This window comes from Scyliorhinus canicula, chromosome 6, assembly GCF_902713615.1.
Source record: "Scyliorhinus canicula chromosome 6, sScyCan1.1, whole genome shotgun sequence".
Classification (NCBI taxonomy): domain Eukaryota; kingdom Metazoa; phylum Chordata; class Chondrichthyes; order Carcharhiniformes; family Scyliorhinidae; genus Scyliorhinus; species Scyliorhinus canicula.
This window is the reverse complement of record NC_052151.1, coordinates 5,608,302-5,624,362: the sequence shown is the minus strand read 5'-3', so window position 1 is coordinate 5,624,362 and position 16,061 is coordinate 5,608,302. Positions and strand designations below refer to the sequence as shown.

The following is a 16,061-nucleotide window of genomic DNA, read 5'->3' as shown; positions in this document are numbered from 1 at the left end:
TCAGTGTAGGTACACGTGACAATAAATCTAATCTAAATCTACTCATAAAAGAAAATCAGAAAATGGTGCAAATACTCAGCAGGGCTGGCATCAAATATGGAGAGAGAAACAGAACTAAGGTCTCAGCTCAATGGTCCTTCTTTAACAGCATGGAACTCTGTTTCTCTGTTCGTAGATGATGCCAGACCTACTGAATATTCCAAGCTTTTTCTATTTTTATTTCATATTTCCTGAATCACAGTATTTTGCTTTTGTATCAGTGATTACTTTGGAAAGACCTGGCACTAATATTTTAGCAATATCCCAGTTTCTCTGAGTGTCTTAAAAGCTTTGATAAGATCACTCCTTAATCTTCTCAATTATGGAGGATACAACCCTACTTGTATTAAAGAACAAAGAACAGTACAGCACAGGAACAGGCCCTTCGGCCCTCCAAGCCTGTACAGGTCATGATACCACCCTTGGCCAAAACCCTCTTCCTTGTGTCATATCCCTCTATACCCATCCTATCCATGTATTTGCCGAGATGCCTTTTGAACGCTTTCTACTTCTGGTTGATACGAAGTATCTACTTCCACAACCTTCCCTGGCAACGCATTGTAGGTACTCACCACCCTCTGAGTAAAAAAAAAACCTGCCTCGCACATTTCCTCCAAACTTTGCCCCACGGACCTTAAACCTATGCCCCCTAGTGATTGACCCCTCCACCCTGGGAAAGAGTGCCTGCCCATCCACTCTATCCATGCCCCTCATGATCTCTATCAGGTCACCCCTCAACCTTCTTCGTTCCAGTAAGAACAGTCCGAGTCTATTCAGCCTTTCCACATAGCTAACACCCTCCATACCAGGCAACATCCTGGTAAACCTCCTCTGCACCCTCTCCAAAGCGTCCACATCCTTCTGGTAGTGTGGCGACCAGAATTGTGCGCAATAGTCCAAGTGCGGCCGTACCAAGGTTCTGTACAACTGTAGCGGGACTTGCCAGTTTTTATACTCGATGCTCCATCCAATGAAGGCAAGTATTCCATATACTTTCTTGACTACCTTGTCCACTTGTGTTTCCACCTTCAAAGATCTGTGGACATGCACGCCCAGATCTCACTGACTTACTACATTCCTCAGGGTTTTGCCATTTACGGTATATTTCCCCTCTATGTTAGACCTACCAAAATGCATTACCTCACATTTGTCCGGATTAAACTCCATTTGCCATTTCTCTGCCCAAATCTCCAACCTATCTATGTCCTGCTGTATCCTCTGACAATCCTCAACACTATCTGCCCCTCCACCAACCTTGGTGTCATCCGTGAACTTATTAATCAGGCCAGCTACATTTTCCTCCAAATAGTTTATGTATACTACAAACAACATAGGCCCCAACACTGATCCCTGTGGAACACCACTAGACACAAGCTTCCATTCAGAAAAACACCCTCCTACTGCTACCCTCTGCCTTCTGTGACCAAGCCAGTTCTGTATCCATCGTACCACCTCAGCTCTGATCCTGTGTGATCACCTTTTGTACCAGTCTGCCATGAGGCACCTTGTCAAAGGCTTTACTGAAGTCCATGTAAACAACATTCACCGCCCTCCCATTATCAATCATCTTTGTCACACATCCACCGCCCTCCCCATATCAATCATCTTTGTCATGATTGTGGAAAGAGGAGCAATCAAGTGGGCTGCTTTGTCCTGGCTGGTGTCCAGCTTCTTGAGTGTTGTTGGAGCTGCATTCATCCAGGCAAGTGGAGAGTATTCCACTTGTAGATGGTGGACAGGCTTTGGAGGGGTCAGGAGGTGAGTTACTCGCCGTAGGATTCCTAGCGTTTGACCTGTCGCAGTAGCCACAGTATTAATATGGTTAGTCCAGTTCAGTTTCTGATCAATGGTAACCCCCAGGATGTTGATTGTGGGGGATTCAACGATGGTAATGCCATTGAATGTCATGGGGCAATGGTTAGACCCTCTCTTGTAGGAGATGGTCATTCCCTGGCACTTGTGTGACGTGAATGTAACTTGCTACTTGTCATCCCAAGCCTGGATATTGACCAGGTTTTGCTGCATTTGGACACGGACTGTTTTATTACCTGAGGAATCGCGAATGGTGCTGAACATTGTGCAGTCATCTGCCACCATTCACTTCTGACCTTATAAGAACTAGGAGCAGGAGTAGGCCATCTGGCCCCTCGAGCCTGCTCCGCCATTCAATTAGATCATGGCTGATCTTTTGTGGACTCAGCTCCACTTTCCGGCCCGAACACCATAACCTTTAATCCCTTTATTCTTCAAAAAACTATCTATCTTTACCTTAAAACCATGTAATGAAGGAGCCTCAACTGCTTCACTGGGCAAGGAATTCCATAGATTCACAACCCTTTGGGTGAAGAAGTTCCTCCTAAACTCAGTCCTAAATCTACTTCCCCTTATTTTGAGGCTATGCCCCCTAGTTCTGCTGTCACCCGCCAGTGGAAACAACCTGCCCGCATCTATCCTATCTATTCCCTTCATAATTTTAAATGTTTCTATAAGATCCCCCCTCATCCTTCTAAATTCCAACGAGTACAGTCCCAGTCTACTCAACCTCTCCTCATAATCCAACCCCTTCAGCTCTGGGATTAACCTAGTGAATCTCCTCTGCACACCCTCCAGCGCCAGTACGTCCTTTCTCAAGTAAGGAGACCAAAACTGAACACAATACTCCAGGTGTGGCCGCACCAACACCTTATACAATTGCAACATAACCTCCCTAGTCTTAAACTCCATCCCTCTAGCAATGAAGGACAAAATTCCATTTGCCTTCTTAATCACCTGTTGCACTTGTAAACCAACTTTCTGTGACTCATGCACTAGCACACCCAAGTCTCTCTGAACAGCGGCATGCTTTAATATTTTATCGTTTAAATAATAATCCCGTTTGCTGTTATTCCTACCAAAATGGATACCCTCACATGATGGAAGGGAGGTCATTGATGAAGCAGCTGAAGACGGTTGGGCCTCGGACACTCCCCTGAGGAACTCCCTCAGTGATGTCCTGGAGCTGAGATGATTGACCTCCAACCACCACAACCATCTTCCTTTGTGCCGGGTATGACTCCAACCAGTGGAGAGTTTTCCCCTGATTCCCATTGACTCCAGTTTAGCTCGGGCTCCTTGATGCCATACTTGGTCAAATGTTGCTTTGATGTCAAGGCAGTCACTCTCACCTCACCTCTGCCTTCAGCTCTTTTGTCCATGCTTGAACCAAAGCTGTAATGAGGTCAGGAGCTGTGACCCTGGCGGAACCCAAACTGAGTGTCTGTGAGCAGGTTATTGCTGAGTAAGTGCTGCTTGTCAGCACTGTTGATGACTCCTTCCATCACTTTGCTGATGATGGAGAGTAGACAGATAGGGCTGTAATTGGCTGGGTTGGCTGAGTGCCCATGAGCAGGTTATTGCTGAGTAAGTGCCACTTGATAGCATTTAAAAAATATATTTTTTTAATTCAATTTTTAACATTTTTAATACACAAAACAAAGAAAACAACATAAAAAACTAAAGACCCCTCCCCACCTCCCTCCTCCAACACCCAAGTAACTCAAAACGCCCCCCCCCCCCCCCCCCCCTCCCTTTGGCAGCTGACGGGAACCAACTCTTTAAAGTTTAATATAAAGACACCCCATCTGTTGTGGAAGTCCTCACTCACCCCCTCAAAATGAACTTATCCATCTCCAAGTACAGGAACTCTTATCAAGTCCCCCAGCCACACTGAAGCACAGGATGGAGATGCTGACCTCCACCCATCAGGATCCGCCTGCAAGCAATCAGCAAGTTGAAGGCTTTATGCTCCCATCTGCAGCTCCGGCAAGTCTGACACCCCAAATCAGGGGACTGGGCTCCAAATCCACATGCAGGATCACCGACAAGGTGCTGAAAAACGACCTCCAAAATTTCTCCAACTTCGGACAGGACAGTACATGATTGGCCGGACCCGTCCCACACCGTTCACAAGTGTCCTCCACCCCCTCAAAGAACCAGCTCACCCTTGGCTTTGTCAGCTGCATTCTGTGCACCACCTTTAGCTGTATCAACCCCAGCCTCGCATACGAGGTTGAGTCATTCACCCTCCACAACACTTCACATCACAATCCTACCTCCAGCGCCATCCCCAGCTTCTCCTCCCACTTAGCCTTAACCCCTTCCAATGACGCCATCTCCTCCTCCAAACTCCTCCCATAGATCGCTGTGATGATCACCCTCCAGCCCCATAACCGACAACACCCCCCCCCCAACAACGAGAAGGACAGTGTCACTGGAAAAGTCGGGAAACTGTCTTCGCAAAATCCGGCACCTGCATATACCTAAAATCCTCCCCTTTTGGAATCCCAAACTTCTCTGACTTGATAGCGTTGTTGTTGACTCCTTCCATCATTTTGCTCATGATGGAGAGTAGACTGACAGGGTGGCATTTGGCTGGGTTGGATTTGTCATGTTTCTAGTGTGCAGAGAATACCTGGGCAATTTTCCACTGGATGGTGCGGCAAGTTGTGGAGCGCATGTCTTCAGTACTATTGCCGGAATATTGTCAGGGGCCCACAGCCTTTGCAGTATCCAGTCCTTCAGCAGTTTCTTGATATCACGTGGAGCGAATTGTATTGACTGAAGACTGACATCTGTGATGCTGGGAACCTCAGGAGGTGACCGAGCTGGATCATCCACTCAGAACTTCTGGCTGACGATTCTTGCAAATGATAGAATCATAGAATTTACAGTGCACAAGGAGGCCATTCGGCCCATCGAGTCTGCACTGGCCCTTGGAAAGAACATCCTAATTAAGCCCACACCTCTGCCATATCCCTGTAACCCAGTAACCCCACCTACCTTTTTTTGGACACTAAGGGCAATTTAGCATGGCCAATCCACCTAACCTGCACATCTTGAAATGAAATGAAAATCGCTTATTGTCACAAGTAGGCTTCAAATGAAGTTACTGTGAAAAGCCCCTAGTCACCACATTCCGGCGCCTGTTCGGGAAGGCTGGTACGGGAATTGAACCTGCGTTGCTGGCCTGCCTTGGTCTGCTTTAAAAGCCAGCTATTTAGCCCTGTGCTAAACCAGCCCCAGTCTTTGGACTGTGGGAGAAAAGCGGAGCATCTGGAGGAAACCCACGCAGACACGGTGAGAACAGACTCCGCACAGACAGTGACCCAAGCCGGGACTCGAACCTGGGACCCTGGAGTTATGAAGTGACAGTGCTAACCACTGTGCTACCGTGCCACCCACTGTTCAGCCTTGTCTTTTGCACATGTGTGCTGGGCTGCTCCATCATTGAGGAGTTATTTAATTGTCCAGTGAGTTGTTTAATTGTCCATCACCATTCACGGCTGGATGTGGCAGGACTGCAGAGCTTAGATCTGAAACGTCCGCTGTGGAATCGCTTAGCTCTGTCTATTACTTGCTACTTCTGCATTTGGCAACACCATTAGTCCTGTATTGTAGCTTCACCAGGTTGACACCACATTTTTTCGGTATGCCTGGTGTTGCTCCTGACATGCCCTCCTGCACTCTTCATTGAACCAGGGTTGATCCTCTGGCTGGGTGGTAATGGTAGAGTGGGGGATATGCCGGGCCATGAGGCTGTAGATTGTGGTTGAATACAATTCTGCTGCTGCTGATGGCCCACAACACCTCATGGATACCCCGTCTTAAGTTGCTGGATCTGTTTGATGTCTGTTCCATTTGCCATGGTGGTAGTGCCACACAACACGATGGAGGGTATCCTCAATGCGAAGATGGGACTTGTCTCTATCACTGTGCAGTGGTCACTTCTACTGATATTGTCATGGACAGATGCATCTGCAGCAGGCAGGCTGGTGAGGATGGGATCAAGTATAATTTTCCGTCTTGTTGATTCCCTCACCAACTGCTGCAGTCCCAGTATAGCAGCTATGTCCTTTAGGACCCAGCCAGCTTGGTGATGGACATTGAAGTCCCCCACCCAGAGCATATTCTGTTCCCTTACCACCCTCCATTGGAGGAGTATTGATTCATCAGCTGATGGTGGACGTTACATGGTGAATGCTCTCCTGCGTTTAGAAGAATGAGAGAAAATTTATTTGTGGTATATAAGATGATAAAAGGTATTGACAAAGTAGACATTGAGTGGGTGCTTCCTCCTGTGCGGCAATCTAGAACAAGAGGTAATCGTTTTTGGATAAGGGCTAGCAGATTTAAATGAGGAGTGAAAACATTGACATTGAGTGAAAACATTTACACTGCAAAGAGCCGTCAATCTATGGAATTCACTAGAGTCATAGAAGTTTACAGCATGAAAACAGGCCCTTCGGCCCAACTTGTCAATGCTGCCCAGTTTTTATCACAAAACAAGTACCAATAGCGCTCACTCAGCTAAATCGCTGGCTTTTAAAGCAGACCAAGCAGGCCAGCAGCACGGTTCGATTCCCGTACCAGCCTCCCCGGACAGGCGCCGGAATGTGGCGACTAGGGGCTTTTCACAGTAACTTCATTGCAGCCTACTCGTGACAATAAGCGATTTTCATTTTTCATATCCCTCTGTACCAATCTTTCCCATATAACTGTCAAAATGCTTTTTAAAAGACAAAATTGTACCCGCCTCTACTACTGCCTCTGGCAGCTCGTTGCAGATACTCACCATCCTCTGTATGAAAACTACCCCAGAGTGCAGTGGTTGCCAGGACATTGAATACATTTAAGGAGGAGATGGACAGATTTTGAATTAATGGATTGAAGGGTTATAGCAGGACCACGACAGGAAAGTGGAGTTGAGACCAAGAGATTAGCCATGATCATATTGAATGGCAGAGCAAGCTCAAGGGACTGAATTGCCCATTCCTGCTCCTTGTTTTTACGCTCTTATGTATAATTGTTTATTGGACGCACACAAATTTCTTAAGCAGATTAGGTGCTCATGGGAGTTGGGAATAATATATGAGCATAGATGGTGACTTGCTTGCTTATCAGCCAAAGTGGAAATGTTGTCCAGATCTTGCTGCATGATGGCATGGATTTAACTATCTAAGGAGTTAACAAATGGAACTGAACCACTACAATCATCAGTGAACATTCTTGCCTTATGATGGAAGGAAGATCATTAATGAAGCAGCTGAAGATCATTGGCCATAAATCATGACCGTAAGGAACTCCTGCAGGAATTGAGTCCACTACTGTCTAGCAACTGCAACCATCTTCCTTTGTGCTCGGAATGACTCCAGTCTGTGGCGACTTTCCCCCTGATTCCGATTGACTTCAATGGGTACTTGGTCAAATGCTGTCTTGATGACCAGAGTTGTTCCTCTTCACCTTCGCTCTGAAATTCAAATTTTCTGTCCATGTTTGGACCAAGGCTGAGGTCTGGATCCCAGTGGCCCAGATTGAACACAAATTTAGTGTGGGTGAGCAGGTTTATTAGTGGATTTCTCCTTTTTATGGACAGGACATCCTAGACAATTTTCCACATTGTTAGTGTTGCAGCCAAACTGAAACAGCTTAGCTCAGTTTGTCCTCGCACAAATCTTCAATGCTGCAGCTGGAATGTTATCAGGGTCCTTTCTTACGTCCAGTGCCTTCAGCTGTTTCTTGGTACCACGTAGAATGAATCAAATTAGTTGAAGCCTGGCATCTATCATGCTTAAGGAGGCAGAGTTGGATCATGGACTCAGCACTTGTGGATGAAGGTGATTGCAAATGCTTCAGCTTTGTGTTTTCCACTGACATGCTGGGCAAACCCAGCATTGAGGTCAGGGATTTTTGTTCAGGCTCCTCCTCTCATTAGTTGTCCATTAATTTTTAATTAATCATCTTTCTTGTCACAAGTAGGCTTACATTTACACTGCAATGAAGTTACTGCCATTCACCACTGGATATTATGGGCCATGAGGTTACAAATTGTAGCTGAATACAACTCTGCTCCTGCTGGTGGCCCATAGTGTTTCATGGATGTCCAGCTTAGTGTTGCCAAATCTGTTCTGAGTCTGTCCCATTTAGCACTTTGGTAGTGCCACACAAAAGAATGGAAGGTGTTCTCTGTGTGAGGGTTGGACTAGGGTCTCCACAAGGACTGTGCAGTGATCACTCCTACCAATACTGTGTTGGATAGATGCATCTACAACAGGTAGATTGTTTTTTTTACGGACAATTTTATTGAGGTATTTTTGGCATTGTAAACAGTAACAATATACATTAGTGTGCAGATACCAATTACAGATACCATAGTGCCAATAACAGTACCCCTCTCAAATAGACCCGCCTATTCTTCCACACACCCCCTCCCGGCCCATCCGCCGACGATTAGTTCCCTGCGAAGAAGTCGATGAATGGTTGCCACCTCCGGGCGAACCCCGATAGTGATCCTCGTAAGGCGAACTTGATTTTTTTCCAAGCCGAGAAAGCTTGCCATGTCCGACAGCCATACTTCGGTCTTTGGGGGTTTTGAGTCCCTCCAGGCCAACAGTATTCGTCGCTGGGCTATCAGGGAAGCAAAGGCCAGAACATCGGTCTCTATCCCCTCCTGGACTCCCGGGTCTTCCAACACCCCAAATATCGCCACCTCTGGAGTCATCGCCACCCTTCTTTTCAGTACCCGGGATATGACGTCCGAAAATCTCTGCCAGTATCCCCTGAGTTTTGGACACGCCCAGAACATGTGGACATGGTTCGCTGGTCCTCCCCCACGTTTAGCACACTTGTCTTCCAGCCCAAAGAATTTGCTCATCCGGGCCACCGTCATGTGGGCCCGGTGAACCACCTTGAACTGAATCAGGCCAAGCCTGGCACATGTTGCGGTTGCATTTACCCTCCTCAGGGCGTCTGCCCATACACCTCCCTCCAACTCCCCACCAAGCTCCTCCTCCCACTTGAGTTTCAGTTCCTCGGTCCCTGTGTCCTCCACTCCCATAAGTTCCTTATAAATATCTGAGACTCTTCCCTCTCCTACCTCCCCCCTGGAAACTACCCTGTCCTGGATCCTCCTTGGTGGAAGGCGTGGAAAGGGCGGGACCTGTCTACGTACGAAATCCCGCACCTGCAAGTACCGAAAGTCATTCCCCCTCGCCAGCCCGAACTTCTCCTCCAGCGCCCTTATGTTCGCGAAGCTCCCTTCCAGGAACAAGTCACCCATCCTTCCCACCTCCGCCACGCTGAAAACCCGCCATCCATCGTCCCCGGGACAAATCGGTGGTTGTCACATATTGGAGACCAGACCGACGCTCCCACTTCCCCCGCATGCTTCCTCCATTGGCCCAAAATCCGCAGAGCCGCCACCACTATAGGGCTGGTGGAGTACCTGGCCGGCGGGAGCGGCGGGGGAGCCGTGACCAGGGCTGTCAAGCTGGTGCCCCTGCACGAAGCAGCCTCCATCCGCTCCCAAACCGACCCCGTACCCACCATCCATTTCCTTATCATGGCTATGTTAGCCACCCAGTAGTAGTTGCTAAGGTTCGGCAACGCCAGTCCCCCCTCACTACGGTTCCGTTCCAGCATCCCCCTCTTTACCCGCGGGGACTTCCCCGCCCAAACAAATCCCAGGGTGATTTTATTGATTCTTTTAAAGAAGGAATGAAAAGAGGGAGACACTGAAAAATAAACAGGAATCTCGGGAGGATCGTCATCTTCACTGTCTGTACTCTCCCCGCTAGTGACAGCGGGAGCGCATCCCACCTCCGAAACTCGCTCCTCATTTGCTAGAGAAACTAGACAAGTTCAACTTATGCACCTTACCCCAGTCACGCGCCACTTGTATCCCTAAATACCTGAAACTTTCCCCAACCAGCCGAAATGGTAGCTCCCTCAGCCTATTCTCCTGACCCCTCGCCTGCACCACAAACATCTCGCTTTTTGCCATGTTCAACTTGTATCCCAAAAACCGGCCAAATTCCCCTTGGATTTCCATAATCCCGTCCATCCCTCCCGCTGAATCTGACACATATAAAAGCAGGTCATCCGCGTATAGCGAGACCTTGTGTTCTATCTCCCCCCCGACCATTCCCTTCTGTCCCCTTGCCGTTCTCAGAGCAATTGCCAGCAGTTCTATGGCCAACGCAAACAGCAGTGGAGAGAGGGGGCATCCCTGTCTTGTCCCGTGGTGTAGTCTAAAATACTCAGATGTCGTCATGTTCATCCTTACACTAGCCTCCAGGGCCTGATATAATAGTTTAACCCAGTCCACAAAGCCTTCTCCAAACCCAAACCGTCCCAGCACCTCCCATAAATAGTCCTACTCCACCTGGTCAAAAGCCTTTTCGGCATCCATTGCCACCACTCTGCCCTCCGGGGGCATCATAATCACATTGAGTAGCCTTCTTAGATTGGCTACCAGTTGCCTGCCCTTAACAAACCCCGTTTGGTCCTCCACAATCATGTCCAGTATGCAGTCCTCGATTCTGGACGCCAGGATCTTGGCCAGCAATTTAGCGTCCACATTAATCAGGGAGATTGGCCTATAGGACCCACAAACTTCCGGATCATTATCCCATTTTAATATCAGCGAGATGGTGGCTTGCGACATCGTCGGGGGTAGCACCCCATTGTCCCTCGCCTCGTTAAACACCCTAACCAGCACCGGCCCCAGTATACCCGCAAACGTTTTGTAGAACTCCACTGGATACTCGTCCGGCCCTGGGGCTTTACCCGACTGCATGACCTTCAGGCTCCCCATTACTTCTTCAGCTCTAATCGGGGCCCCCAGCCCCTCTACCATCCCCCTGCCCACCTTTGGGAAGGTTAGCCCATCTAAGAAGCGCCTCATCCCCCTCCAGCCCCGTGGGGGATTCCGAGGTATACAGCTTACTGTAAATGTCCCTGAATACCCTGTTCAATCCTGCCAGGTCGCTCACCCAGTTCCCTGCCCCGTCCACTACCGCCCCTATTTCCCTGGCTGCCTCCCTCTTCCTAAGTTGCTGTGCAAGCATTCTGCTGGCTTTCTCCCCAAACTCATACACCGCGCCCCTGGCCTTTCTGAGCTGCTCTACGGCCTTCCCGGTGGATAGCGCCCCCAGCTCCGCCTACAGTCTCCATCGTTCCCTAAGTAGCTCTGCCCTCGGGGACTCCGCATATTCCCTATCCGTCCGTATCATCTCCTGCACCAGTCTGTCCATCTCTGCCCTATCCGTTCTGTCCCTATGGGCTCGGATTGAGATCAGTTCCCCTCTCACCACCGCCTTCAGCGCCTCCCAGAGCACCGCTGCTGAGACTTCCCCTGTATCGTTGACCTGCAGGTCATCCTGCATGCATTTCCCCACTCTCTCACACACCCTCTCCTCTGCCAACAATCCCACCTCTAAAGTCCATTGTGGCCGCTGGTCGACCCAATGTGGAGCATGGTCCGAAATAGTGATCGCCGAGTATTCTGTATCCCTCACCCCCTCCAAAAAGTCCCTACTCATAATAAAGAAGTCAATACGAGAATAAACCGTGTGAACATGGGAATAGAACGAGAACTCCTTCCCCGTCGGCCGGCCAATTTTCCAGGCCCCCCCCCCCCCCCATTTGTTCCATGAACCCTCTCAGTTCTGTTCCCATTGCCGGGACCCTGCCGGAGCACAATCAGTCCAGGTCGGGATCTGTATTAAAGTCCCCACCCATAATCAACTTGTGCGAATCCAAGTCGGGGATTTTCCCCAGCAGCCTTTTGATGAAATCTACATCATCCCAGTTTGGAGCGTAGACATTCACTAGGACCACCTTCACCCCTTCAAGCTTGCCCCGGACCATGAGAAATCTACCACCCCCCGATGGAACCATCAATTCAGCGAACACGTGTAGTTGGATCTGAACAGAGGCTTTAATACACTTACAATAGAGCCAGCCTATTCGTCGTTGAACTTCAGGTGAAATGGCAGGCTGGCTCTAAGGCACTGATCTTTATACATCGGTCCCAGGGGGAGGAGTCCTGGGCGGAGCCAAGGGAGGAGCCCAGTACAAACTCTCGCGTACTCCCAGAGCGACTCCCCCTGGTGGTCGGATAGTGCAACTGCACTTACAATGGGTAGATAACGAACATATATACATAGAGTGATATTGGCAACTATATATAGTGTGAATCACATTCACCACATTCACCCCCTGTTGAAAAAATCAAGTCCGGCGGGGGTGATGGCTCAAAGAGTCAGTCTGTCCGGTGGGCGAATTGTCCGTTTTGGTCTGCGGAGCACCGGGTTGCAGCCTCTTGCGGTGGCTGGGCGGGTGTCGAGGTCTGGGGTACGGTTGCCGGCTCCGGGGCGAGTCTTGTCCGAGCCTCATACACCTCCTGGTCGAATGGAGACTGGGGGCACGGGGGGCGGGTTGGTGCTGGCGCTCGGGACTGGTGGGATGAGCTCGCAGAATCGGGGGCGCAACGGGGCGGCCGCATAGGGAACGGGGAAAGGAGTTCCTCGGTGGGGGTAGATGGGTGGCTGGATCCAGTGGGTGCCAGGTCCCGGAGGGATACTGTGTCCTGGCGACCGTCCGGGAACTCAACAAATGCGTCCTGTGGGTTGCAATGAAGCAGGCGCACCTTTTCAACAATGGGGTTGGTCTTGTGCGCCCTGATGTGCTTCCTTAGGAGAACCGGGCCTGGCGTCATCAGCCACGCCGGAAGCGAGACCCCTGTGGTAGTGCCCCTGGAAAAAATGAAGAGCCGCTCGTGGGGGGTTTGGTTGGTAGCTGTACACAGGAGGGATCTAATTGCGTGGAGCGCGTCAGGGAGGACTTCCTGCCATTGGGAAATTTGGAGCTTCCTGGACCTGAGGGTCAGTAGGACGGTCTTCCAGACCGTCGCGTTCTCCCTCTCCACCTGTCCGTTCCCCCTGGGGTTGTAACTGGTAGTCCTGCTCGAGGCGATGCCCTTGTTGAGCAGGTACTGATGCAGCTCGTCGCTCATAAAGGACGCACCCCGGTCGCTGTACACGTTGCTGGGGAAACCGAACAGGGTGAAGACACTATGCAGGGCCCTAATGACTGTGTGGGAGGTCATATCGAGGCATCGGATGGCGATGGGGAATCGGGAGAACTCGTCAATAATGTTAAGGAAGTAAATGTTTTTGTTAGTGGAGGGGAGTGGCCCTTTGAAATCGATCGCAAGGCGTTCAAAGGGCCTAGAAGCCTTGACCAGGTGGGCCCTGTCTGGTCTATAGAAGTGCGGTTTGCACTCCGCACATCGGGCAGTCCCTGGTGACCGCTTTTACCTCCTCGATGGAGAAAGGCAGGTTTCGGGCTCTGATGTAGTGGCCGAGCCGGGTGACCCCTGGATGGCAGAGGTCATCGTGGATGGCTTTTAGGCGGCTGATTTGCGCGCTGGCGCATGTCCCGCGGGATAGGGCATCCGAGGGCTCGTTGAGCTTCCCCAGTCGATATTTGATATCGTAATTGTAGGTGGAGAGTTCAATCCTCCACCGAAGAATTTTGTCATTTTTAATTTTGCACCTCTGCGAGTTGTCGAACATGAAGGCGACCGACGGTTGGTCGGTAATGAGGGTGAACCTCCTACCTGCGAGGTAGTGGCTCCAGTGTCGGATAGCCTCCACGATGGCTTGTGCTTCCTTTTCGACTGAGGAGTGTCGGAGTTCTGAAGCGGATAGGGTACGGGAGAAAAATGCAACCGGCCGCCCTGCTTGGTTTAAAGTGGCTGCTAGAGCTACCTCTGAGGCGTCGCTCTCAACCTGAAAGGGAGTGGATTCATCCGCCGCCCGCATGGCTGCTTTGGCGATGTCCTCCTTGATGCAGCTGAAGGCCTGGCGCGCCTCAGCAGACGGGGAAATAGTGTGGCCTTGAAGAGTGGGCGGGCTTTGTCCGCATATTGGGGGACCCACTGGGCGTAGTACAAAAAGAGCCCCAAGCACCGTTTGAGGGCCTTGGGGCCATGGGGGAGGGGGAGTTCTAAGAGGGGCGCATGCGGTCCGGGTCTGGGCCTAGGACTCCGTTCTCCACGACGTAGCCGAGGATGGCTTGTCTGTTTGTGTGGAACACGCATTTCTCCTTGTTATATGTAAGGTTTAATTTCTGTGCCGTTTGGAGAAAACGGTGGAGGTTGGTGTCGTGGTCCTGCTGGTCATGGCCGCAGATGGTAACATTATCCAGATACGGAAACGTGGCCCGCAGCCCGTACTGGTCTACCATTCGGTCCATTGCTCGTTGGAACACCGAAACCCCGTTAGTGACGCCGAAGGGAACCCGGAGGAAATGGAAGAGGCGGCCATCGGCCTCGAACGGCGTGTAGTGGCGGTCCTCCGGGCAGATTGGGAGCTGGTGGTATGCAGACTTCAGATCCACCGTGGAAAATACCCGATATTGGGCGATCTGGTTTACCATGTCTGCAATTCTGGGGAGGGGATACACGTCTAGGAGCGTAAAGCGATTGATGGTCTGGCTATAATCGACCACCATGTGGAATTTTTCCTCGGTCTTGACGACCACCACCTGAGCTCTCCAGGGACTATTACTGGCCTCTATGATCCCTTCACTGAGCAGCCTTCGGACCTCCGTTCTGATAAATACCCTATCCTGCAGGCTGTACCGCCTGCTGCGGGTGGCTACCGGTTTGCAATCCGGGGTGAGGTTGGCGAAGAGAGGGGAGGGGGGGGGGGGGGGCGATGCGCAGCGTAGCGAGGCTGCAGATAGTGAGTGGGGGCAGGGGCCCGCCGAAGCTGAGGGTGGGACTCTTGAGGTTACATTGGAAATCCAAACCTAAGAGGAGTGGCGCGCAGAGGTCGGGCAAGACATCCAGTTTAAATTTGGAATAGCTAGCGCCTCGAATCGTTAGCGTTGCTGTAGTGCGGCCTTGGATTTGGATGGAATGGGAGCCCGAAGCGAGGGCGATAGTTTGGTTGACGGGATAAATAGGGAGGGAACAGCGTCTCACCAGCTCTGGGTGTATGAAGCTCTCTGTGCTCCCGGAGTCGAAGAGGCACGACGTGTTGTACCTGTTGATCTGGACCTCCGTCATCGAATTTCTCAGATGCTTGGGGCGAGATTGGTCAAGGGTGACCGCATTGAGTTGCGGGCCGCGTGGTGGGTGCCCGGGGGAGTCAAATTCTTCCGATCGGGTGTCCTGTCGAGTAGATGCCGCTGCGTTCTGGCGAGCTTGATGTAGGAACATTGCGCTGAGTTGCGGGCCATGTGGTGGCTGCCCGGGGAGGTCGTACTCCTCCGATGAGCTGTTTGAGTCTGGAGATGCAGCTAGGGCCCGTAGATCGGACGTGGAGGGTGGTGATGAAGATGGTGTCCAAGATGGCGGCCCCCATGAATCGCACTTGGCCGGCCGCATGGTGGAGGTTTGCCAAGATGGCGGCCTCCATGGATCGCACATGGCAAGAGGTGGCGGAGCCTGAGCGTATGCTTCAACGTTTCGGGCCTGCTGGTGCTGGGGGCGATGTTTTTGGACTGTTGGGGTGTTGAGGGCTGGGGCCCTTCTGCCGAGGCATACTCTAGCATAGAGGCCTTTCTTCCCGCAGCTGCTGCAGGTCGTGGATCGGGCTGAGCAGTGCTGCCGCGGGTGCTGGCTTTATCCACAGAAGTGGCAGGCTGGAGCAGTTGAATAACTGGTTTGGGGAGCTGAATAGTGGGAGGCTGGAGCAGTTGAATAACTGGTTTGGCGAGCTGAATGGTGGCAGGCTGGAGCAGTTGAATAACTGGTTTGGGGAGCTGAATAGTGGCAGGCTGGAGCAGTTGAATAACTGGTTTGGGGAGCTGAATAGTGGCAGGCTGGAGCAGTTGAATAACTGGTTTGGGGAGCTGAATAGTGGCAGGCTGGAGCAGTTGAATAACTGGTTTGGGGAGCTGAATAGTGGCAGGCTGGAGCAGTTGAATAACTGGTTTGGGGAGCTGAATAGTGGCAGGCTGGAGCAGTTGAATAACTGGTTTGGCGAGCTGAGTAGCTGGCTGGGGGAGCTGAGTAATTAACTGGAGCAGCTGAATAGCTTGAGTATTTGACTGGGACAGTAGGGCGACCGGCTGTGGCAGCGTGATAGCTGGAGGGCCTTGCGGCACAGGCTTGGGGGTCCTCGGGTTGGGGGCCCATGCTGGGTTAGTGGGGACGCGGGAAACGAGTTGAGGCAGCGGAAGGAAACTTCCAT

At 51.0% G+C, this 16,061-nt stretch overlaps 1 protein-coding gene across 3 annotated transcripts in view; it reads left to right on the top strand.

Moving 5' to 3' along the window:
- Positions 1-16,061, top strand: part of enah (ENAH actin regulator) — a 482,877-nt gene that overhangs the window by 274,302 nt on the left and 192,514 nt on the right. The gene's annotated exons all lie outside the window — the stretch shown is intronic.